General features: G+C 38.4%; 1 protein-coding gene across 1 annotated transcript in view; it reads left to right on the top strand.

Moving 5' to 3' along the window:
- Positions 1 to 26,464, top strand: part of GTF2F2 (general transcription factor IIF subunit 2) — a 172,897-nt gene that overhangs the window by 48,934 nt on the left and 97,499 nt on the right. The window lies entirely within an intron of this gene.

Genomic DNA, 26,464 nt, shown 5'->3' with positions numbered 1-26,464 from the left:
TTTTTTTTAAAGAACTTCATGTATGTGTATCAGCCCACAAATTCTTGCTTATACAGACTGTATCATTAGCTATTTCAAAATAAGAAAGAGTAAAAAGCCCTACAGAGACATACTATACACACTATTTTTACTTTTTTTTTTTAAAGATGGAATCTCGCTCTGTTGCTCAGGCTGGAGTGCAATGTCGCAATCTCGGCTCACTGCGACCTCCGCCTCCCGGGTTCAAGGAATTCTCCTGCCTGAGCCTTCCAAGTAACTATTACGACAGGCGCCTGCCACCACACCCAGCTAATTTTTTTTTTTTTTTTGAGACAGAGTCTTGCTCTGTCACCAGGCTAGAGTGCAGTGGCATGATCTCAGCTCACTGCAACCTCCACCTCCCAGATTCAAGCGATTCTTCTGCCTTAAGCCTCCCAAGTAGCTGGGACTATAGGCATGCACCACCCCACCCAGCTAATTTTTGTATTTTTAGTAGAGATGGGGTTCTACCATGTTGGCCAGGATGGTCTTGATCTCTTGACGTCATGATCTGCCCACGTGAGCCTCCCAAAAGTGCTGGGATTACAGGCGTGAGCCACTGTGCCTGGCCCCCTAGCTGACTTTTGTATTTTAAGTAGCGATGGGCTTTCACCATGTTGGCCAGGCTGGCTTCAAACTCCTGACCTCAAGTGATCCTCCCACCTCGGGCCTCCCAAACCTCTCAAAGTGCTGGAATTACAGGCATGAGCCACCGCGCCCAGCCTCACTTTTTTTTCCCCCGCTCTAAAAGAACCTTTCTTGAGAATATTTTATGGTTGAAAGTTGTGGCATTTTCTGTTAATAGAGGGGGAAAAAAGTACACCACCCAGTGTAGTTTACAGCTTCAGTTTCTTTCATATAACCATGCAGAACTTAATGACTATGATGATTTGACACATTTTTTTCCTTACCGTATACTGTGTTATGTGCCAGACTTTTCTTGAGAGAAACACCTGTACCATTTAGCAAAGAAAAAAGTCTGATTTAGAGCACTTCTCAACCCTTTTTCTGCTGCTTCTAGGTGAAAGCTGATGTGTCTTACATTCACAAGTACAGGACAGACTCCTATAGATTAGGGGCTGTGGCATAGATGCCCCAGGTGCTGTCAGTGTTTACCCATAGCTTCTCAAGGCCTTGCCATTACTGTGCACACTAGCCAAATTCTACCTCTCGGCACCTTTGCCTCTGCCTGAGAGCTTTTCTTGCTGCCAACTACTCTGCCTGCCTGGAGGGCAGGCCAGAAATGCCAGGATATTAACACTCACTTTGGGAGTGGCGTTCAGCCAGTGTCTGCCAGGAGTTGGTGGATAAACACCCAGCTCTTTTAATCCTCAGATAGGGTGATTAAGGCACATACTAAGCAATAGTTGTCCTTAGTAGTATCTGGCTGGTACTAGTTTTCTACACTAATCACTTCACAGGCTTGTTTCTTCTTCCTCTCTCTCTTTTCCAACCCTCAGTGTCTTCTGACAAACTACCTTAACTTTATTTATTTATTTATTTATTTATTTATTTATTTATTTGAGACAGGGTGTCAGTCTGTCGCCCAGGCTGGAGTGCAGTGGCCCGATTTCAGCTCATGGCACCCCCGACCTCTTAGGCTCTAGTGATTTCCCCACCTCAGCCTCCTGAGTAACTGGGGCTGCAAGTGTGTGCCACCACACATGGCTGCCTGCCTGCCTTCCTTCCTTCCTTCCTTCCTTCCTCCTTCCTCCCTCCCTCCCTCCCACCCCTCCCTCCTTCCCTCCTTCCTTCTTTAGTTTCGCCATGTTGCCCAGGCTGGGATTTCTCCATGTTGGCCAGGTTGGTGTCGAACTCCTGACCTCAAGTGATCGATCGCCTCGGCCTCCCAAAGTGCTGGGATTATAGGCGTGAACCACTGCGCCCGCCCCCCTCCAAATTCATATGTTGAAGTCCTAACCCCAGGTACCTCAGAATGTGACTGTATTTGGAGATCAGACCTTTAAAGAGGTGATGAAGTTAAAAAGAGGCAGTGGCAATTGACTGGTGTCCTTATAAGAGAAGGAAATTTGGATACCCAGGAGAGACCGGGGGTACACATGAACAGAGGAATGACAGTGTGAGGAGGCAGCAAGTGAGTGGCCATCTGCAAGCCCAGGAGCTGAGCCTTAGAAGAAACCAAAGTTATAGGCCCCTCAATCTTGGACTTCAGCCCCCAGAACTATGAGAAAATACCTTCCTGTAGCTTACGCCACCCAGTCTGTGGAAATTTGTTATGGCAGCCCTAGCAAGCTAATGCAGTGTGATTTAATACTTGTGGTTTAATTTTTTGAACTAAAAAGTCTAGTTGATGGATTTTTAGAAAAATTGATTTTCTTCTTGTGTTTTTGCTTTTTTGTTACTAAAATTTTAATTGAAACATAACCTACATTTAAGAAAACAGCACAAATCATAAGTTTATACTGTTGATTTCTCACAAAGTGAACACATCCCTGTAACCACCACCCAGGTAACAAAAGAACATTGTCAGCTATGCTTTGATTTCTGAATTCATAGATCCAGTATCAAATTTTCTAGACTCATTTTTTTTTACGTATCTTCAGTAACTTACTCCCTTTCAAATGTAGATTACTGTTTTTTAATCTTCAAGCACAAGTTTTACATGGATACAACCAGTATTGTTTAGAAATGTTGCAATATTAGGAATATTAAGCTTCTTAAGAACTAGGTTTTTAACACAAACCAACCAGAAAGTTATAGTTCCAACATTTATCTTTCTTTCCTTTTTTTTTTTTTTTTTTTTTTTTTAAATAAGAGACTGGTTATTTATTTATTTAGAGACAGGGTCTTGCTCTGTCACCCAGGCTATACTGCAGTGCTGTGATCTCGGTTCACTGCAGTCTCTAACTTGTGGGCTCAAGCGATCTTCCCACCCCAGCCTCCCAAATAGCTGGGACTACAGACATACACCACCACACCCAGCTAATTTTTTAAAAAGTTTTTTTGCAGAGACAGGGTCTCGTTTTCTTGCTCAGGCTGGTCTGAAACTCCCCTGCCTTGGCCTCCCAAAGTGTTGGGATTATAGGTGTGTGCCACTGTGCCCAGCTGAGACTGGTTATCTTTGTAAGACACATAGCCTGGTAAATTTATCATTACATAGGCTCCAATTAGTTTTTCTTTCTCCCACTTAACATCTTTTAAAATTTTTTTCTGACAAGGCTTAGAAGCAAATAAAAGCTTTTGTGGAAAGTGAATGTCAGTTGAATCAGTGATGCAGGTAATTTATTTGAATTATTTTTCATGAGTTTTACAGTCTTGAAATCATCTCCAACAAATGACTTTTTTTTTTTTTTAGCTAGTGAGGTACTCTGTACACAGAATATTTTCCCCTTGAAACTGTCTTTCTGAGTAAATTGTATTCTAATGGAAATGTTATGTGGATTTGAAGTAGTTATTCCTGAAAGCTGGAAAATATAGAGAATCTGCGTACAAGAAAGACTAGGGGCTGCAGTCAGAGAAAGGATCAGAGGTGGTATCTGAGAGAAGCATCATGAGATCAGAAGAATGGCTCCTGGAGGAATTGGAGAAATCCAGATGCAAGAGAAGGGTAGGAATGAAAAGGATGTGGCTTCCAGCTGACTGGGGGGAGATTGTAATGAAAGCCCAGTGAAGGTAGTAGCAGTGTGATCTGTTATACTGGGAGGGTAGCAGAGAGAGTAGAGGAAGATCATGGTGGTCAGTCAGAATGGTAACAGACAGTTGGCTCTGGCAGCAGCAGAAATTAAATAGGCAGCAATTTGGAAGAGAGAAAGCAATGTTGCTTGCGTGCGGTGACATAGCTGTGAAAATGCTAGTGTCTAAAACCCTGTCTTTTTTTTTGTTTTTGAGACAGAGTCTTGCTCTGTCACCCCGGCTACAGTGCAGTAACTTGATCTTAGCTCACTGCAACCTCCGCCTCCCAGGTTCGAGTGATTCTCCTGCCTCAACCTCCTGAGTAGCCGGGACTACAGGTGCATGCCACCAGGCCCGGCTAACTTTTCTATTTTTTAGTAGAGATGGAGTTTCACCATGTTAGCCAGGTTGGTCTTGAACTCATGACCTCAGGTGATCCACCCACCTTGGCCTCCCCAAGTGCTGGGATTACAGTCATGAGCTGCAGCACCTGGCCTAAAACCATATCTTGACTTTAATTCAACTTTAAAGGAAACAGGTTTAACTAATTTGAGGGTTCTACATGATGTTGCCACGCATTCTGATATCCATTTTGTACCTTTGCAATGAGTAAGAAGGATCCCTATTGGAACACTATAGAGTTTCCTTTCTATCTTAAGTTTGGAGGGAAGTAAACCTAATATTATTTAGTGGTATTTTAAATGAAAAGGAGTATTTACATTATATTGGCTTTAAAAAAATGACAGCTTTATTGAGATGAAAATTCCCGTACCATACAATTCACTCATTTAAAGTGTACAAGTGAATGGTTTTAGTACATCCATCACCACAAGTTTAGATTTTCATCACCTCAAAAGAAACCCACACCTATTCGTAGTCACCTATTCTCACCCCAACCTCCCACACCATAGGCAACTCCCATACCATAGTCTACTTTCTGGTTCTATAGATTTATCTCTTCTGGACAGTTTATATAAATGGAATCCTAAAGTACTTGGTCTTTTGTGATCTTTTTTTTTTTTTTCCTTTTTTAAACTTAGCATGATGTTTCCAGGGCTCATTCATGTTGTAGCATGTATTAGTACTTAATTCTGCTTTATTGCTAGATAGTATCCCATCGTCTGAATATTTCATGGTTTATCCATTCATCAGTTCATGGACATTTAGATTGTTTCCTTTTTTTTGGCTATTGTGAATGATGCTGCTATGAATATATGTGTACAAGTTTTTGTGGGAACTTAAGTTTTTATTTCTCTTGTATATATACCTAGGAGTGAAATGTAGAGTGTGAGAGTTCCAGTTTCACCACATCACCACCAACACTTGTTATTGTCTGTCCGTTTGATTATAGCCAACCTAGTGAGTGTGCAGTGGCATTTCATTGTGATTTTCATTTGAATTTTCCCATGGTTTTGACTTGTATTTCTATGACAGCTGATGATCGATGTTGAATATCTTTTCATGTGCTTGTTAGCCATTTGTATATCTCATTTGGACAAATATCTATTCCAGACCCTTTGCCTATCGTTAAACTAGGTTGTTTATCTTTTTATGATTGAGTTGTAAGAGTTCGATATATATACACAAATCCCTTAATCAGATATATGATTTGCAAATATTTTCTCCCACTCTGTAGGTTGTCTTTTTCACTTTTCTGATGGTATTCATTGTAGTAAAAAACTTATATAATCTAATGTTTCTATTTTTAATTTTTATTGTCTTAGCTCTTTGATTTAGGTTGTGATCCATTTTGAGTTAATTTTGTATATGATATGAAATAGGAAGCGAACTTTGTTCTTTTCCATGCAGCTATCCAGTTTTCCCAGCACTGTTTGTTGAAAAGGCTATTTTTTCCCCATTGAATTCTCTTGGCACCTTTGTTGAAAATTAGTTGATCAGGACTTATTTATGGACTCTCAGTTCTATTCCATTGCTCCACGTATCTATCCTCATGCCAGTACCACACAGTCTTCGTGACTATAGCTTTGTAGGAAGTTTTGGAATTGGGAAACATGAACCCTCCAATCCTCCACCTTTCTTTTTTTTTTTTCATGATTGTTGACCTATTTTGAGTCCCTCAAGTTTGCATGTGAATTTTAAGATCAGTTTGTTAATTTTTGCAAAAAGTAAAAAGTCCAGCTGGGATTTTGGTAATGATCGTATTGAATCTATACATCAGTTTGAAGAATATTGCCATCTTAACAGTATTATGTGGTGGACAGCATTACGAAATACACAGTATAGAGATACATAGATATAGAAAAAAGTATGAAGAGAGAAAAAAGGTGTGTTCTAATTTTCTAATTAAGTTTTTTATTTTGAGGTAATTGTAGATTCACATGTAGTTGTAAAAAATAATGCAGAGATATTGGATGTACCCTTTACTCAGTTTTCCTCAGTGGTAATATTGCAATTCATGGTACTATACAAACCACTGACATTGATATTGACATTGATGTAGTCCACTGATCCCTTTCAGATTTCCCTAGTTATACTTGTACTTACTTGTGTGTGTGTATGTATTGTTTAGTTTCATGCAGTTTTATCACATGTGGTTTCATATACCCATCACCACGCTAAAGATGCAGAACAGTTCCATCGCCACAAGAATCCCTCAGATTACCTTTGTAACCATGCCACCTTCCTCCTAACCACCCCCACTTCCCGCCCCTTTCCCCAACCCTGTCTTAACCCCTGGAACCGACTGATCTATTCTGCATTTCTGTAACTTTGTCGTTTTTTAAAAGTGTGGTATAACTGTTATGTAAGTAAGTACTATATACATGCTTTTTTCACGCAGCATAAATTCTCTAGAGATTCATCCAAGGTTTTATGTGAATCAGTCGTTGACTCCTTTCTATTGCTGGGTATTCTGTGATATGGATGTACCACAGTACATCTAACTAGTCTCTCATTGAAGAATATCTGGGTTGTTCACAGATTTTGGCTATACAAATAAAGCTGTTGTGAACATTTGTGTATAGATCTTTGTGTGAGCGCAAGTTTTCATTTCTTTGGGATTAATACCCAAGAGTGCATGTACTGGGTAATGTGGTAATTGCAAGTTAAATTTAATACATAACCACCAAACTGTTTTAATTTTTTTTAAACTTGAAAATGTGACCACTGCCACATACAGAAAAGATGTATTAACATGAAACAGCTGAAATAGAACATGTTAAGCCCCTCAAAAGCTGCCAGGTATCCCTCCTTGATCACAGCTCACTCCATCCAAAAAAGAAAACTGTCATTGACATTTATGATAGTAACTTTTTCTTCTATAATTTGAGCGTTTAAGTCTTTATTCCTCTGTAATATATTTTACTTTACCTGTTTTTTAGTGTTACATAAATAGAATCCATATGCACCATTTTTTTGGTATGAGTTTTTCATGGAGCACTTTTTTTTTTTTTTTTAAATAAGAAATAATGGTTTTTTTACTTACAGGTCCTGGATATATGACATACCTGGAGGCCATACACAGAGGTCAGGGAGCATGTCAGAGGGAAGGAGAGGGAGAAATATCCGTGGGTTAATGCCGTCATTGAGGTCTAGGGCCTTATCCAAACAGGTTTCTCACTGGGAGATTTTTCTTTAACACTTAATAATTGTATACATTTATGGTACAGTGTGATTTTGATACATATGTACAGTATATAATCAAATCACAGTAATTAACATATCTATCACTTCAAACCTTTATCATTTCTCTGTGTTGGGAATATTAAAAATCTTACGGCTCTTGGAATATTGTTAACTATAGTCACCCTGCAGTGCAGAACAATAGAACTTATTTCTCCTATATAGCTGTAATTTTGCATCTATTAGCCAATCCCTTCTTACCATGCCTCACACTTTCCAGTCTCTAGTAATCACTGTTCTATCTCCTTCTGTGAAGTCAACTTTGTTAGCTTTCATGTATGAGTGAGAACATATGATATTTGTCTTTCTATGCCTGGCTTATTTCACTAACATAATTATCCTCCAGGGTCATACATGTTGCCTTGTTTGACAGGATTTCATTGGTTTTTGTGGCTGAATAGTATTCCGTTGTGTGTATATACCACATTTTCTTTATTCATTCATCTGTTGGACATGTAAGTTGATTCCATATCTTGGCTATTGTGAATAGTGCTACAATAAACATAGGAGTGCAGACATCTCTTCAACATACTGATTTCCTTTCTCTTGGATATACACGCAGTAGTGGAATTGCTGGATCATATGGTCATTCTATTTTTTAGTGTTCTTTTTTATATATGTTTTATGTCCTGTAAAACATGTTTGTTATTGTCTTAAACAGCATCAGTATCTTTATCCAAATATGTATGTACTCTTTAGTTCTCTTCCTTACTTCCTGGATTTGCCTGATTCTTTTTTTTTTGAGATGGAGTTTCGCTCTTTTTGCCCAGGCTGGAGTACAATGGCGCTATCTCGGTTCACCGCAACCTCTGCCTCTCGGGTTCAAGTGATTCTCCTGCCTCAGCCTCCAGAGTAGCTGGGATTACAGGCATGCGCCGCCACACCTGGCTAATTGTGTATTTTTAGTAGAGATGGGGTTTCTCCATGTTGGTCAGGCTGGTCTCGAACTCCCGACATCAGGTGATCCGCCTGCCTCGGCCTCCCAAAGTGTTGGATTACAGGCATGAGCCACCGCACCCAGCCCATTTGCCAAATTTTATCTGGTAGCATTTTGTTTTGGCCTGAATTATTCCTGTTCGTATATATTTTATTATAGTTGTCATGGAGCACTGTTTTCTAAGACTGATCCGTGTTGTACGTAACAGTAGTTCATTCCGTTTCTTTGCTACATTCCAGAGTATTTGTTTACTGCAGTTTACTCATTTTTACTGTTAGTGAATATTTATGTCATTTATAATTTTTAGCTTGTTAACAATACTGGTATTGTTTGGTCATAGGATACATATATCTTCAATGCTATTTGATAAGGCCCAACTGTTTCCCATCAGTAGTGTATGTAAGTTCTTTTTGTTTCAACTCCTCTCTAATGATATTATATTTATAAAAAAATGTTAATTGTTATGGTGAATTTGTAGTGATTTCTCACTGTGGTTTGATTTGATGCGCCCCCCTCTTTTTTAAATGAAGTTAAGCCTTTGTGTTTATTTTACATTTGGGTTTCTTATTTTGAGAGATGCTTGTTTAGATTTCTTGTCCATTTTTTTATTGGTTGTCTTTTTTTTTTTGAGTTGTAGTTCTTTATATATTCTGGGTATAGCCCTTAGTTATGTGGTTTTAAAATACGTTTTATTCAGTGACTTGCCTTTTTACTCTCTTAAAGGTGTTTTTTGATGAACAGAAGTTATCTTTAATAGTCCAGTTTGTCAGTCTTGTCTTTGTGGCTTGTGCTTTTTGTGTCTCTTTAAGAAATCGAGATCATAAAGTTATTTTCCTCTGTCATCTTCCATAAACTTTTTTGTATTGTCTTTCTTCACATTTGGATCTGTGGTTTACCTGGAATTGTTTTTTCTCTTTTCTTTTCTTTTTTCTTTTTTTTTTTTTTTTTTTTTGAGACAATCTCACTCTGTCGCCCAGGCTGGAGTGTAGTGGCGCAATCTTGGCTCACTGCAACCTCTGTCTCCCAGGTTCAAGCGATTCTCCTGCCTCAGCCTCCCGAGTAGCCGGGATTGTAGGTGCCCGCCACCATGCCTAGCTAATTTTTTTTTTGTATTTTTAGTAGAGATGGGGTTTCACCACGTTGGTCAGGCTGGTTTTGAACTCCTGGCCTGAAGTGATTCACCCACCTCAGCCTCTCAAGGTGCTAGGATTATAGGCGTGAGTCACTGCGCCCAGCCTGGAATTGTTTTTTCTGTAGGTGTGAGATAGGAGTCAAATTGTGGTTTTCTTCCATATGAATGAGAATGATGTATTTTTTAAAATAAAAACCATCTTTTTCTCACTGTTCTACAGTGCCAGCTTTGCCATAAATCAACTATTTACTGAAGTACAGGTCTGCTTTTAGGCTCACTCTCTTCTCTAGTGGTCGATATCATTTAGCCTTATTTTGGTATCAAAGTTACACAGTTGTGTCCCCCTACCACCTCCCATCTGCAGTTTCAGTTACCCATAGTCTACTGAGGTCCAAAACAAATGGAAAATTCCAGAAATAATACAAAAGTTTTAAACTGTATGTTGTTCTGGGTAGAATGATGAACTCTCGGGCCATCTGAGTTCATCCTGCCCGGGATTGAGTCCTCCCTTTGTCCAGCATACCCATGCTGTATGTGCTACCTGCCCATGAGTCACTTAGTAACTGTCTTAGTTATCAGACAGACTGTCTTAATATCACTGTGTGTGTTCAAATGAGCCTTATTTTACTTAATAATGGCCCCAAAGTATAAGAGTAGTGATGCTGGTAACTCAGATATGCCAAAGAGAAACCTTAAAGTGCCTTCTCTAAGTGAGAAAGAGTTCCTAACTTAATAAGGAAAGGAACAAAAATATGTTGAGGTTGCTAATATCTACAGTAAAAACAAATTTTTCATTCGTAAAATTGTGAAGAAGGGAAAAAGAGTCCACAGTCTTGCTGTGCTGTGGAGTATTCTACTGTTAGTTTTATTGCTGAAAGAGTCCGCGGTCTTGTTTTTTCTGTGGAGAAATCTTAGTTTTATTGCTGATGCTTTAAGGGTAATGTCTTTTTATTTCCTGTGAGTATATAAAATTTTTTTGATTATCTTTGATTTCAATGTGATATGTCTACATGTGGGTTTCTCTTTATTTAAGCAGCCTGGGATTCATTGAGCTTCTTGTGTCTGTTGATTGCTGTCTTCCTTCATTTGTAGAAAACTTTCAGACACCTGCCCTTTAAATGTTACCTTTATTTTTTTCTCTCCTCCTGAGATTCTGATGAAACAAATATTTTAAACATATGCCCAACCGTTTCTTTATATCTTCTGTGTCTCTCTCATGATATTTCTGCCCCTTTTCTGCTTGTGCTGCACTCTGGAAAATTTATTTTTCCTATATACCAGCTCACTAATGGTTTCTTCACTTGTGTCTAGTCTGATATTAAACTTGTCCAGTGAGGTTTAAATTATGCTTATTATTATTATTTTATTTCTAGATGTCTTATGTGGTTCTTTTTTGAATCTGTGACAGTTTTCCCTGTAGGTATTTCTGAGTTTGTCTTTTTTTTTTTTTTTAATCACAGTCCAGTTGTTTTATAGTGTGTATCTGAGAAGTCCAATCTCTGAAGTCTTTTAGAGTCCCTTTACGTTGATGCTTTCACTGGTACTTGGTCAAGTTTCAAAGCTTCGTGTTTGGCATTATATTTATTTATAGGAATAACACGACTTTCTTTAAATTTTTTTTCTTTTTTTCCTCAAATTCTGTTTACCAAACATGTGACTTTAAATGAAAGTTATGTGCCTACTCTCACCCAAGCACTACAGACCACTACCAGTACAGACCACTACCAGCTCTGATCCACTGTTTCAGTAATTTATAACAAATCACCACCAAACTGGGGGCTTAAAACAATAATGATGTATTTCCATGAATCTCTGAGTTGGCAGGATTAAGCTGGGGGCTCCACCGTTCCACATGATGTTGACAGGAGTTACTCATGCATCTGCATTCAGCTGGGAGGTTGGCTAGGGTGCAGTGTCGAGGACTGCTTCACTTATTGCCTGAGACTTGGTGCATGTGGGTTGGGGTACCTTTGCTCTGTCCTTTGTGGTCTCTCTTTAGTGCTCCCATCATTTAGTAGGTCTAGCCCATGCTTCTTTACATGGTGGCTGTTTTCCAAGAAAGCAAAAGCAAAAGCTGCTAGGTCTCTTACGAGCTGGGCTTGGAACTGGTGCAGCATCACTTCAGCTGCAGTCTGTTGGTCACAGCAAGTCACAGGACCCGCTCAGATTCAAAGGGAGGGAAAATAAAATAGACCCCACCTCTTGATGAAACTAGCTGTGTGCAAGTACAGGGAAGGAAGGGTTTGTTTTCAGTCATCTTCAGAGACAGTCTACCATGATCACGTTAACCATGCTCAAGGCTTGAGATGTCTTTGATGGGGTAGTCCAGGGATTGAAACTAGGTGATCATTACAGTGACCGTGTAGCTTACCTGGTTATAAGACGGAATCTTTTTGAGAGTAAAAAGGAGCACTGTTTTTAAGCATGCCAGTACTTCGGGGGTAACTAGACTGTCTCTGGCAAACTAGGACTCTTGGTCACCCTAGTTAGTTTATCAGGAGCTTTTAAAATTTCCTTCTTATCACCGCCCTGAAGGTATGTAGTCCTTTGGGGTTTAATTTTTTGTGGTAATGAACTCCTGTTAGACTTTCTACCTTGTATAGGCACTGGACTTTGATTTATGCCCCCCATGCCTTGGGAGGTTGTCTTAAACAAAGGAGCTCATTTTCCTTGCATTGGCTCATGACCACAGGGAATCTCGTTTTCCCTGTATTTGGGGCTTGTAATTCCTTATTATCCTGTGGTCTTTTTGATACTTTTAAGATTTTATTAAGCTTTTTAATTATTTTCAGTGGGAGATTTGATCTAAATAAGCCCACCATTATAGACAATATAGACCAGCATAGTTAATTTACTCGAAAGAACAGATGAAAAAGAACTGAAGGAATTTCTTAACATCAAATAAATGCATCTTTTTCACAAGAAATACAAGTTCCTAAGAGTTTCTTTTAAGTTGGGAGGTGGAGGTGTAGACGTGGGTGAGGAATTAAAGAATCGGAGTCATTATATTATCTTTTTAAAAAACTCCATGTTTTTCACTTTTTGACAATCTATTGATTCTCTTTTATGAAATTTTTGAAAATTATAATCCTCTTAATAACTTCTCATTTTTACTTAGTTGTATTATCACTTCGTCAAGGCTGTAAAGACTAGCGTTCCACAACTAATTTCCCTGCTGTTTAACCCTAGTATACATTATAAATACATTTGTACTTTTTTCTAGGCTTTTGATCATGTCATCTTATTCTTGAATTATTTATTTTTATTCTATATTGTCTAGATTTCACTGTTACATCTCTTTTCTTAAAAAACACTCAATAGGTGAGCTTTACAAAATACACGTAGTTTCTTTTCAGGTCCATTGTAGAATTTTAGTGTATACTGTAGACTCATGCGTATTTTGTGTCTGTTTTAGTTAGACATTTATAATTTTCTCTTTTTTTCAGTATGTGCATGTGTATATATATCTTCCCCAATGCAGAGTTTTGACTGGTCAGCAGATGTTTAAATGAGTATTTTTGTCATAATTATAAACTCTGATCTAATTTGGTCCATACTGCTTGTATAAAGAAAAGATTGCTCATTTTGTTTTTCTCAAGTTCTGTGTGTTTGTAGCCAAATAAATTGTACTTTTATTTCTACATGTTTATTATACTTCTTGTCAGTCATCTAAGTGGCCTTACTTTGTTGCTTTAATACATTTTTATCCAATAAAAATTTATTTAATTAATTTTTTATGGTGTCCTAATGTTTTCTTTAGAAGGGTATAGTGACTTGAAGAAAGCATGGATTTTCCTTTAAAAGAAGTATATTTTTATATTGGTAAATTGCTAGTCTCTGATGTGGTCTTTGTCATATGTAGTTATCAGACAACAAAAGTGATCTGGGCGTGGTGGGTCATGCCTGTAATCCCAGCACTTTGGGAGAGGGAGGATAACTTGAGGCCAGGAGTTTGAGACCAGCCTGGACAGCACAGTGAAACCCCGTCTCTACCAAAAAATACAAAAATTAGCTGGGCATGGTGGTGCATGCCCGTAGTGTAGTTCCAGCTACACAGGAGGCTGAGACAGGAGAATTGCCTGAACCCAGGAGGTGGAGGTTGCAGTGAGCCGAAATCACACCACTGCACTCCAGCCTGGGCAACAGAGGGAGACCCTGTCTCAAAAGAGCAAAAAAAAAAAAAAAAAACAGAAAAACCAAAAGTGATATCCAGATATCATGGCATCAATTCCCTTCATATACCTCCCTCTCTTCTTCTTGCTGGCTACCTTAAGAAAAAGAAAGGGTCATATATTTCAACTAGTGGTACCTTAAAATATATTTTATTTTTCACAGTAGTTTTAAGGAATCTTTGCTTTTGCTGTAAAATAATGAGTTAGAGTAAAACACTTAGTCAATAGAGATCCTTTAGGGAATCCTTAACTGAATAATCAAGAACATTTTAAGCATGCCAATTACTTGTATATGAACATTTCTCTCTGATGTTCTTAAAGATAATTTTGGGTTTTAAACAAAGCAACTTTACATTTTTTTATAAAGCTTACAAAAACAATTAGTATGTATTTAGAAGTAAATATAAAATAAATCTATTAGCCTGTGGATGAGTGAGTATTGCTTTTAAGTGATCTTCATATTTCGACTATATAAGCCAGAAAAACTTACTTAGCATTGTCTTTTGGGTCACTTTTGAAAGCTAGAGGGAGAGTTTCGGTTGAGAAAATGTCTTATCCAAAAGCATTGTCTTTTGGGTTACTTTACATCTGTTTTTTGTTTTTTGGAAAACAGTTTGTGAACTTGAGCTCATTATGTTAGCTTAAGTGTACAAAAAGCTAGCGGTAGCTTTTCTTGATGCTTCTGTTGATGTGGTATTGGGGAAAATGACTAATTGTTTGAATAGTCTACCACAAGCTTATTAATTTAGAAAACTAGAGATAATAGTGCTAGCTCCTTAGGTAACAAATGGCTGCCCTGCTGGCTGAAGCTTTAGACTTCTCCCTCTCTCTGGAGGTAGCTCCTTATGTAGCCCCTTCTTCCTTCATACCCTGCCATTTCTAAGAATTTGACCATGTCTTTCTTCCAGCTTCCAACAGTTTAGTTTTTTAGACTACATTTCACTTTCCTAGTGTTTTTCGTTTGTTTGTTTTTTGAGACAGTCTCACTCTGTCGCCCAGGCTGGAGTGCAGTGGTGCAATCTCGGCTCACTGCAGTCTCTTCCTCCCAGGCTCAAGTGATTCTCCTGCCCCAGCCTCCTGAGTAGCTGGGATTATAGACGCCCGCTGCTGCGCCCGGCAGCTTTTGTGGCCTCAGGTGATCCACCTGCCCCAGCCTCCCAGAGTGCTGGGATTACAGGTATGAATCCCTGCGCCCGGCCACTTTCCCGGTGTTCTTACTTCACTCCTTCCCAGATGACTCTAAAATAGCATGCAAGATGCTTTGTGATCTTAAGTGTTTTTTAAAATTGCTTGGTACTGTGGGGAAACAGAATTATGCCTTTCTGTCTCTACGTTTATACTCTTCCTCCATCTCCAGAGCAGGGCAGCACAAGAGTTTACTGTATCTCAAAAGTCTGTGAAGTTGTTCCTTTGCTTACTTGATGTAAAAAGAGTCTCCCTCCTCCCATTTGCTTAAAGTTAGTCTACTTTTTTCTTAGATAGTCCCGTGGAAGAATTTTTAGTTCATTTTTAGAAATCATTTTGCTAGTTATTCCCCATTGGTGGCTATTCTTCAAATTTAATTTGTTAATAATTCTGTATATGAGTGAAGAAAATATGCCTAGCTCACAGAGGCTTCTTTCTTGGTTATCCCTCACATGCCAGTCCCCTCTTTTCTTTCTGTGGTTGAGGCCCCACAAGTCTCAGAAATGGATTCTCTGTACTAGTTTTTTCTTACAGCATACTCATCAGGCAGGCTGGGTTCCCTTCTTAACTGGTTAACTGTGGCTTCTTCCATTAATTTAACTAGGTCTCGGCCTAGACTAATGAATGAGTAGAGACACCCCCTTCCTTTAATATTATTTTGCCCATTTTCAAGGTTCATGTCGTCTGTCAAGTAAGTCTCTTACTGAGTTCCAGGATCTGGTCTGAAGGCATTATCACACAGTGGTTAAGAGCTTGGCACTTCGAAGGTTGCTTGGTGTGTGACTGCAGGCAAATCGCTTAACTCTGGGGATCCCTGTTTCTTCATCTATAAAATAATAGTTTTAATACCACCTACCTCTATCTGTTAGAATTAACTCCGCTAACAAAATATCAGTGACTTAAGCACATTGTTTTCCCTTGTAAGGGAAGTCACTATGTAAGGAGTCCTTGTCTGCTGTGACATTTCCAAGGTCATCAGCCGGCCTCTGCCATTGTTTAACTGTGGCTTCCATCCTCAGGGGGATCCAGAATGACGCTGGAGTTATTACTGTCATATCTACCTCTCAGGCATCGAAAGGGAGGCAAGATGGGGAAGGTAAAGGGACTTTTTAATTCTTTGCAGGAACATATCCAAAAGTCATACTTTGCTTACATTCCAGTAGTCAGAACTTGATAACTTGGCCACACCTTGCAGCCATAGAACACCGGGAAATGCAGGTTTAATTTGGGTGTAGTTGCCACTCTTAATTAGGGATCCATTTCTGACAAAGAAGAGAATGGATACAGGAGAAGTAACTAGCAATCTCTACCCCATCACCTCATGAGATCATTATGTGTTGTGTGCTTTAAAGCAGATAATGCTTGTCAATACTTAGTGCTGTGCCTGATGCAAAGTAATACCTCAGCAAATGCCAGACATTTTTATGATCTCCTCTGTTAAAGATTCAGATTATCTACATTTACCACTTCTTTTTTCTTATTTATTTATTTATTTATTTATTTATTTATTTATTGAGACAGAGTCTCTCTTGGTCACCCAGGGTAGAGTACAGTGGCACGATCTTGGCTAACTGCAACCTCTTCCTCCCAGGCTCAAGCAGTTGTCCTGCCTCAGCCTCCTGAGTAACTGGGATTACAAGTGTGCACCACCACCCCTGGCTAATTTTTGTATTTTTTTTTTTTTTAGTAGAGACAGGGTTTTACCATGTTGGCCAGGCTGGTCTTGAACTCCCAACAAGTGATCTGCCTGCCTCGACTTACCAAAGCGAGCCACTGCACCTGGCCTCTTACTCTTTTTGATTCATTCATATACTTTCCCAGAAGAGTGATTTCTTATAATATTGTAATACCTGAAACTTGTTTCTGTATAGAAACAACCATAGATGATTTCTTTGCAGGAAAGAGGTAGCTGGGGGTGGCTGTTCCCTTGTTGGGAAACCGTTAGTTTCTGTAGAAGAGGTTTTAGCCTTTTACTTAATTAGTAATTCTTAACATGGTTGGAGTTGATTGGTGAAGTCTTTTTTAACTTTATTTTCCCTCTTTTTTTTTGAGACAGAATCTTGCTCTGTCACCCAGGCTGGAGTACAGTGGCATGATCCTACCTCACTGCAGCCTCAAACTCTTGGGCTCAAGCAGTCTTCCCACCTCGACCTCCCCAAGTGCTGGGATTACCATGTGAGCCACTGTAGCCAGCCTTTTTTCCCTAATTGTAAAATCCTCACCTGCTTTTCTTTTCCGCTGCCTGGAACCAAAACACCACTGTTTGATGCATATTCATTGTTAAAAAGATAAAGTGAATTAAGATTCTACCTAAATTTTTTTCTTTTATTACATCCTTTAGTTAAATGGAAAGTCTTCGGAAAGTTAGGAAAGATTTTACTTAAGGTGCCTTTTGCTTCACTAAACACCTCAGTGTTAACTGCGAAATTTGTATATGTTTTATACAAGCACAAGGTTGTTATTTTCTTTGTTTTTGACAGGGTCTCGCTGTGTCGCCCAGACAAGGAAGTGCAGTGGCACAGTCACAGCTCACTGCAGCTAATCTCCTGTGCTCAAGCTATCTTCCCACCTCTGCCACTTAAGTAGCTGGAACTACAGGTGTGGGCCACCACGCCCGACTTTTTTTTTTTTTTTTGTATTTTTTGTGGAGACAGAGTTTTGCCATGTTTCCTAGGCTGGTCTTGAACTCCTGGGCTCAAGTGATCCTCCAGCCTTGGCCTTTGAAAGTGCCCAGAAAGTGCCCAGATTATAGGTGCACCACCGCGCTTAGCCCATTATTTTCTATATACCTATCACCTAGTGAATTTTATAATATACCTAACTATGTTGTATTCTATAACAGCAAGAGATATATTTGAAGCTCCTTTTTCTTGTCTCTTATTAAGAACAATCTGTCTGATATCCCAATAATCCAAATTTTCCTTAAGACACAAAGAAGAGCAGAGGGAAATATAACTGAGAACCAAAATGTATTTTAATATAGCCTTCTTCCACTTTTCAAGGTAGCTAAATTTTATGTTCTAAATCTCAATGTGTTAGTTTTTGGCTGTGGTGTAACAACACCAACTTATAATTATGTTGTAAACTTGTATATATTGTAAACATGTGTAGACTTACACATGTTGTAAATGCCTGCGATTGTGTTTGGTTTTAGTTTTGGTTTTGTTGTTTTATAAATCCATCACCCACGACTTTTAGCTATTGTACAACATGGTGAATATAACCATGTTGTACAATATTATTTTATTGTTATAAAATAACAATGTATTATATACTTTTAAGTGTTCTTACCACAAAACTAAGTATATAAGGTAATACATATGTTAATTAGTTTGATTAGCCATTCCATAATATATACATACTTCAAAACATGTTGTTTACCATAAATGTATACAAATTTTATCAATTAAAAATAGTTTTTTAAGAAAGACGGTGCACTAAAAAATCATTTATGACTTTTAGATTCTTCTGTTTGGTGTTTCCCTCCAGTTTTCTCACCTTTATTAGTAATTATTTCCATGCACAACTATGCACAGTCTTTCTTTTTTCTTTCTAGATGGATTTCTCTTAAAATATCTTTGCATAGAAAAAAATGTGCAAAAATCAAAATAGTTTTGTTAGGATATAGGATTATGGTATCTGCATTCATACTTATTTTTAACGTGGTTTTTTTTCCCCCCCCCCGAGACGGAGTCTTATTCTGTAGCCCAGGCTGGAGTGCAGTGGCGCAATCTCGGCTTACTGCAGCCTCCGCCTCCTGGGTTCAAATGATTCTTGTGCCTCAGCCTCCTGAGTAGCTGGGATTACAGGCATGGGCCACCATGCCAAGCTAAGTTTTGTATTTTTTAGTAGAGATGGGGTTTCACCGTGTTGGCCAGGCTGGTCTTGGACTCCTGACCTCAAGTGATCTGCCCACCTTGGCCTCCCAAAGTGCTAGGATTACAGGCGTGAGCCCTGGCACCTGACCTATTTTTTTTTTTTTTTTTGTATTTTTTGTGGAGACAGAGTTTTGCCATGTTTCCTAGGCTGGTCTTGAACTCCTGGGCTCAAGTGATCCTCCAGCCTTGGCCTTTGAAAGTGCCCAGAAAGTGCCCAGATTATAGGTGCACCACCGCGCTTAGCCCATTATTTTCTATATACCTATCACCTAGTGAATTTTATAATATACCTAACTATGTTGTATTCTATAACAGCAAGAGATATATTTGAAGCTCCTTTTTCTTGTCTCTTATTAAGAACAATCTGTCTGATATCCCAATAATCCAAATTTTCCTTAAGACACAAAGAAGAGCAGAGGGAAATATAACTGAGAACCAAAATGTATTTTAATATAGCCTTCTTCCACTTTTCAAGGTAGCTAAATTTTATGTTCTAAATCTCAATGTGTTAGTTTTTGGCTGTGGTGTAACAACACCAACTTATAATTATGTTGTAAACTTGTATATATTGTAAACATGTGTAGACTTACACATGTTGTAAATGCCTGCGATTGTGTTTGGTTTTAGTTTTGGTTTTGTTGTTTTATAAATCCATCACCCACGACTTTTAGCTATTGTACAACATGGTGAATATAACCATGTTGTACAATATTATTTTATTGTTATAAAATAACAATGTATTATATACTTTTAAGTGTTCTTACCACAAAACTAAGTATATAAGGTAATACATATGTTAATTAGTTTGATTAGCCATTCCATAATATATACATACTTCAAAACATGTTGTTTACCATAAATGTATACAAATTTTATCAATTAAAAATAGTTTTTTAAGAAAGACGGTGCACTAAAAAATCATTTATGACTTTTAGATTCTTCTGTTTGGTGTTTCCCTCCAGTTTTCTCACCTTTATTAGTAATTATTTCCATGCACAACTATGCACAGTCTTTCTTTTTTCTTTCTAGATGGATTTCTCTTAAAATATCTTTGCATAGAAAAAAATGTGCAAAAATCAAAATAGTTTTGTTAGGATATAGGATTATGGTATCTGCATTCATACTTATTTTTAACGTGGTTTTTTTTCCCCCCCCCCGAGACGGAGTCTTATTCTGTAGCCCAGGCTGGAGTGCAGTGGCGCAATCTCGGCTTACTGCAGCCTCCGCCTCCTGGGTTCAAATGATTCTTGTGCCTCAGCCTCCTGAGTAGCTGGGATTACAGGCATGGGCCACCATGCCAAGCTAAGTTTTGTATTTTTTAGTAGAGATGGGGTTTCACCGTGTTGGCCAGGCTGGTCTTGGACTCCTGACCTCAAGTGATCTGCCCACCTTGGCCTCCCAAAGTGCTAGGATTACAGGCGTGAGCCCTGGCACCTGACCTATTTTTTTTTTCTTTTAATTTTAATTTTTTTTTGAGACAGAGTCTGGCCCTGTTACCCAGACTGGAGTGCAATAACTCGAGCTCAGCTCACTGCAACCTCCACCTCCCAGGTTCAAATTATTCTCCTGCCTCAGCCTCCTGAGTAGCTGGGATTACAGGCGTCCACCACCATGCCCAGCTAATTTTTTGTATTTTTAGTAGAGACGGGGTTTCACCATGTTGACCAGGCTGGTCTCGAACTCCTGACCTCATGATTCGCCCGCCTCGGAGTGCTGGGATTACAGGTGTGAGGCGCTGTGCCCGGCCACCTGGCCGCCCAGCCTATTTTTAGTGTTTTAAAAAATAAATAAAAATTTATCAAATGTTGTGATACGTAATGTGAATGCTAAATGGTCTAGTTCTTTGTAAAATAACATTAAGTGATAGAAGATAAATCAAGTCAAAATTAGTATCATTCAACATTTTTTAAGAACCTTAAAAATAGTTAATAAATACCTGTTTTAACGAGGCAAAAATCAGTGGGCTGCAAATTAAGAATTAGTAGACTTCCTCGATTTTATACTTTAATAACGTCAAAACATATGTGCTAAACATCCTAAAGGACAATAATCAAAATTACTTTTGAAAAGTTGAGCCTGTTTTTAAAAACGAATTTTCAAAAATTAACTGGTTTTTAAAATAAAATTACTATTAAAACTTGCTTTTAAATGTAACTGAATATTCTGGAATCATGGTTTTGGAAATACCTGTCATGGTTTTAGGTTAAATGTGTTATATTTTATAATATGGAGTAGGTTTTTAAAACATTTACAAAGGGGTATGTTGGTGAGGTGTGGTGACTCACGCTTTTAATCCCAGCACTTTGGGAGACCAAGGCAGGAGGATTGCTTGAGCCCAGGAGTTTGAGACCAGCCTGCTGGGGCAACGAAGTGAGACTCCATCTCTATGAAAATATATATATTTTTTGAATTTATATTTTAAAACTTTAAAAGGGGTATGTTGTAATGGTCTCATTTTTAAATATCCAATTCAGTATCTTTTCTAAAATAACTAGTGGTTGAAATAAAGCTAGACTTTCTGTATTTTATTATACAATGCTTAATGTACATTTTTGCATTGTTAGAAAAGTTTTATTACATATAAGTCATTTATAACAACTTGTATGTGTTCATGATTGTTTGTTAGAAAATGTTAAACCATTATGTATTTTTGTTAAGAAAAGAAGTAGAGGCCGGGCGCGGTGGCTCACGCCTGTAATCCCAACACTTTGGGAGGCCAAGGCAGGCGGATCACGAGGTCAGGAGATCGAGACCATCCTGACTAACACGATGAAACCCCATCTCTGCTAAAAATACAAAAAATTAGCCAGGCGTGGTGGCGGGCGCCTGTAGTCCCAGCTACTGGGGAGGCTGAGGCAGGAGAATGGCATAAACCCGGGAGGCAGAGCTTGCAGTGAGCCGCTCCAGCCTGGGCGACAGAGCAAGATTCCGTCTCAAAAAAAAAGAAAAGAAGTAGAAATACAGTCCACCTCTTCATAAACTTTTTTAGCCATATTTTAGATTCATCTTAAATGTTTCTCTCTGTCTAGCCTATTTTCCTTTACCGGCACTCCCTTGGTGTTTGTTGACAGAAACAAATTAATTTTAATATTATCGCAAGCAAAATATGATTAGGACAATAAGTCAGCTACAGAAGAAGCATTGTATATTTTAAAGTTAAATACAAATGATTTCTGAGTTGCATACTGTTTTGGATAGTCCTCCGTATTACATATTTGCTTTATTAGCAAGGATAATTATGATTCAAATGCTGTAATTTTAACCTTGACTAACATGCATTGCTGTTTAAAATATTCATAATTTATTAGATAGGTGTGTGTTTAAAATAGCATTATCACATATATTACTCCTTACTGATTTTATTTATTTGAGATAAGAGTCTCACTCTGTTGCCCAGGCTAGAGTGCAGTAGCACAATCTCAACTCGCTATAACCTCCACCTCCTGGGTTCTAGCGATTCTCATGCCTCAGCCTCCCAAGTAACTCAGATTACAGGCAAGCACCACCATGCCCAGCTAATGTTTATAGTTTTAGTAGAGACAGAGTTTCACCTTGTTGGTCATGCTGGTCTTGAACTCCTGACCTCAAGTGATCTGCCCGCCTTGGCCTCCCAAAGTGGTGGGATTACAGGTGTGAGCCACTGCACCTGGCCCTGACTGATTTTACATTGCTGACAAAACAGCTGCTATGATTATTTTGTTGTTGTAGATTTTGACATGAAGCTAGAAAACAAAAGTCCCAAAAAACCTATTATATCTATTTTAAATGAATAGAATGAAAACCATGTTTGCCTATAGCAGTTTAAAGTACAATCTTGTGTTTTATAGTATTTCAGCACATATTAAACATGTGCTTGTTAAAAGTTCCCTATTCTGTTCATGTCTAAGTAGAAAGCCTAATTAATGTAAATGTGCATTTTCGGGAGACCTGTTCATGGTTATGCCATGAAAATACTTTTTACTGGACAAGATAATAATTAGTACTTTATCAAAAGTTCATGAAGGTGAAGTACTTTACACACAATTTATAATTAATTTTTTTTTTTTTTTTTTTGAGACGGAGTCTCGTTCTGTCACCCAGGCTGGGGTGCAGTGGCCAGATCTCAGCTCACTGCAAGCTCCGCCTCCCGGATTTACGCCATTCTCCTGCCTCAGCCTCCCGTGTAGCTGGGACTACAGGCGCCCGCCACCTCACCGGCTAGTTTTTTGTATTTTTTAGTGGAGACGGGGTTTCACCATGTTAGCCAGGATGGTCTCGATCTCCTGACCTCATGATTCGCCCGTCTCGGCCTCCCAAAGTGCTGGGATTACAGGCTTGAGCCACTGCGCCCAGCCAATTTAGAATTTAATTGAAACCTTGCAAAAGCCCTATCAAATAGTTATTATCCTTATTTTACTGTGAGGATGTTGAAATTTTAAAAAGTTAAGGATCTTGCTTATAATCATGTAAGCAAGTTAGTGGAAGTTAATGGAATTAGAACCCAAGTCTAATTCCAGAGCCCATGTGTGTTTCACTGTGCTTTGTGTTTTCTCCTAATATGTCAGTTCTGTGGATTATACAGTCATAAAAAGTTAACCTGTTTTTGAGCAAACTTGATATGTGAAAATCTTAGATTCACCAGCAGACAACTTTGGGATATTATTTACTGTTGTGAGAGGGATGGTTCACTTTTTTTTTTTTTAATTTAAGTTATAGGGTACATGTGCACAACGTACAGGTTTGTTACATAGGTATAAATGTGCCATGTTGGTTTGCTACACCCATCAACTTATCATTTACATTAGATATTTCTCTTAATGCTATCCCTCCCCTGTCCCCCACCCCCCAACAGGCCCCGGTGTGTAATGTTCCCCTCCCTGTGTCCATATGTTCTCATTGTTCAACTCCCACTTGTGAGTGAGAACATGTGGTGTTTGTTTTTCTGTCCTTATGATATTTTGCTGAGAGTGATGGTTTCCAGCTTCATCCATGTCCCTGCAAAGGACATGAACTCATCCTTTTTTATGGCTGCATAGTATTCCATGGTGTGTATGTGCCACATTGTCTTTATCCATTCTGTTATTGATTGACATTTGGGTTGGTTCCAAGTCTTTGCTATTGTGAATAGTGCCGCAATGAACATACATGTTCGTGTGTCTTTATAGCAGCATAATTTATAATCATTTGGGTACATACCCAGTAATGGGATCGCTGGGTCAAATGATATTTCTAGTTCTAGATCCTTGAGAAATTACCACCCTGTCTTCTACAATGGTTGAACTAATTTACACTCCCTCCAACAGTGTAAAAGTGTTCCTGTTTCTTCACATCCTCTCCAGCATCTGTTGCTTCCTGACTTTTTAATGATCGCCATTCTAACGGGCATGAGATGGTATATCTCATTGTGGTTTTGATTTGCAGTACCATTCAGGGTGGTATTGCAAATGGTAATACCATAGGCAATACCATTCAGGACATAGGCATGGGCAAAGGCCATGGTGGTTTTTTTTTTTTTTTTTTTTGGTTGAGACAGAGTCTTGCTCTGTCGCCCAGGCTGGAGTGCAGTGGCCGGATCTCAGCTCACTGCAAGCTCCGCCTCCCGGGTTTACGCCATTCTCCTGCCTCAGCCTCCCAAGTAGCTGGGACTACAGGCGCCCGCCACCTCGCCTGGCTAGTTTTTTGTATTTTTTTTTTTTAGTAGAGACGGGGTTTCACTGTGTTAGCCAGGATGATCTCGATCTCCTGACCTCGTGATCCACCCGTCTCGGCCTCCCAACGTGCTGGGATTACAGGCTTGAGCCACCGCGCCCGGCCAGGCCATGGTGGTTTTGATTTGCAATACCATTCAGGACATAGGCGTGGGCAAAGGCCATGGTGGTTTTGATTTGCAATCAAAAATCAATGGGTTGCAAATTAAGAATTAGTAGACTTCCTCAATTTTATACTTTAAAATTATGCCATAGGCAATGCCATTCAGGACATAGGCATGGGCAAAGACTTCAATGACTAAAACACCAAAAGCAATGGCAACAAAAGCCAAAATAGACAAATGGGATCTAATTAAAGAGCTTCTGCACAGCAAAAGAAACTACCATCAGAGTGAACAGGCAACCTACAGAATGGGAGGAAATTTTTGCAATCTATCCCTCTGACAAAGGGCTAATATCCAGAATCTAGAAAGAACTTAAATCTACAAGAAAATCCCCATAAAAAAGTGGGCAAAGGATGTGAACACACTTCTCAAAAGAAGACATTTATGCAGCCAATAGACGTATGATTCACCTGTTTTTTAAATGACATGACGTTAAAAATATTACTTTTCTAAAATTCAGTTTTTCACTCAACGTTTTAGGAATACTTGCATTGTAAGATTGTATCAAGTGAGGCAAACCTATATTTTGGTGTTCTGTATTCAACACCTACCTTGTGAATGCCTGTTTTCTGCCACGTTCTAGGTGTTAGGGATATAAATGGCTTGCAAAATCAGACACGGTTTCTGTTGGCTCTGGTACTGGTATACCTGGGCTTCAAATCTTGGTTCCACCTCTTTATAACTATGTAATCTTGGGCAGATTACTTAACTCTCTAAGTCTCCATTTCTTCATCAATAAAAAGGGAAGAATAATTAATACCTTTCTTAGAATTGTTTAAGGTTTAATTGAGAGAATGTATGTTTATAACATGGTATCTGGCATATAGTAAAATGCTCAATAAATGTTAGCTTTTATTATCACCCTAAAAGTAAGTAGCGTTTGAAGTATAAATTTTGTGGATTTTTTTGTTGGTTTTGTTTTTGGTTTTGTTTTTTGAGACGGAATCTCGCTCTGTCACCTAGGCTGGAGTGCAGTGGTGTGATCTCGGCTCACCACAACCTCCACCTCTCAGTTTAAGCAATCCTTTTGCCTCAGCCTCCCGAGTAGCTGGGATTACAAGTGTATGCCACCATTTGTGGCTAATTGAAATACAAGTAATTTTCTTAAAAAAAAAAAAAAAAACTGAATAAGCTGACTCAGTAACATCATCTTCAGTCTGGCATGGTAGTCATCTTCTTTGAATTATTTGAAGTCTCATGTTTCATTTGTTGTGTATACCACCATATATACATTTTGAAAGTATAGTAAAAACCATAATCTTGTCACATTTTAAGGATGGTACTAGAGTCACTGCATGGGGTAATTCCAAATATAAGGGAATATATGTTTGGCTCATGGCAACTATAGTAACCTACTTTTTTATTACCTTTCTTTTGAGAAAGATAGTCACTTTGTGATTTGTTTTTTGGAACAGCATTTATGAGAAAAAATTTGAGAAATAAATTTTTCAGTGACTGGGAAAAGAAATACTCTGAGAGCTTCACTCTGACTTATAATTGACATTTTGTGTGATTTCTTGAGTTTCTTGAATGGAAAGTATTTCTAAATATATTTAGAAAATACATTAAAATATAGATATTTTCTATATACTTAGAGCACAATATTTAGGCACTTGAATATGTAAATCCAAGTACAAGTAATTTGGAATTTTAAAAGGTACATTTATAAAAAGTTATAAGGGTGGTCAGTCTAGTCAGATTTCCTTCTAGATTACTAAATTGTTTTAGAACATTGTGATTTATTAGAAGTGTGAGGAGGAATTAAATGTGTCCAGATACAAGTTCTAAAAGATGCTACTTAAAAATGAATCTGATATTTTTAATAGTTTCTATCAATAATAGCTTTGTTAAAATAGTTACATTTTCCTCTTTTGATTTGATGAAAAACCTTACTTGTAATGCTTCTCAGGAGATCTCTTCAGCTATATCTCCTGTAAAAAGATATGTCAGGGTTATTTTTATTATCTGTAATGAAATCTTGTTAGAGAAAATCTTGCTCTGACAGTAAATCACTAC

The sequence above is a fragment of the Trachypithecus francoisi genome, unplaced genomic scaffold, assembly GCF_009764315.1.
Source record: "Trachypithecus francoisi isolate TF-2019V2 unplaced genomic scaffold, Tfra_2.0 Lachesis_group18, whole genome shotgun sequence".
Classification (NCBI taxonomy): Eukaryota; Metazoa; Chordata; class Mammalia; order Primates; family Cercopithecidae; genus Trachypithecus; species Trachypithecus francoisi.
The sequence above is the reverse complement of the archived record's forward strand: the minus strand, read 5'-3'. Positions and strand labels throughout refer to the sequence as shown.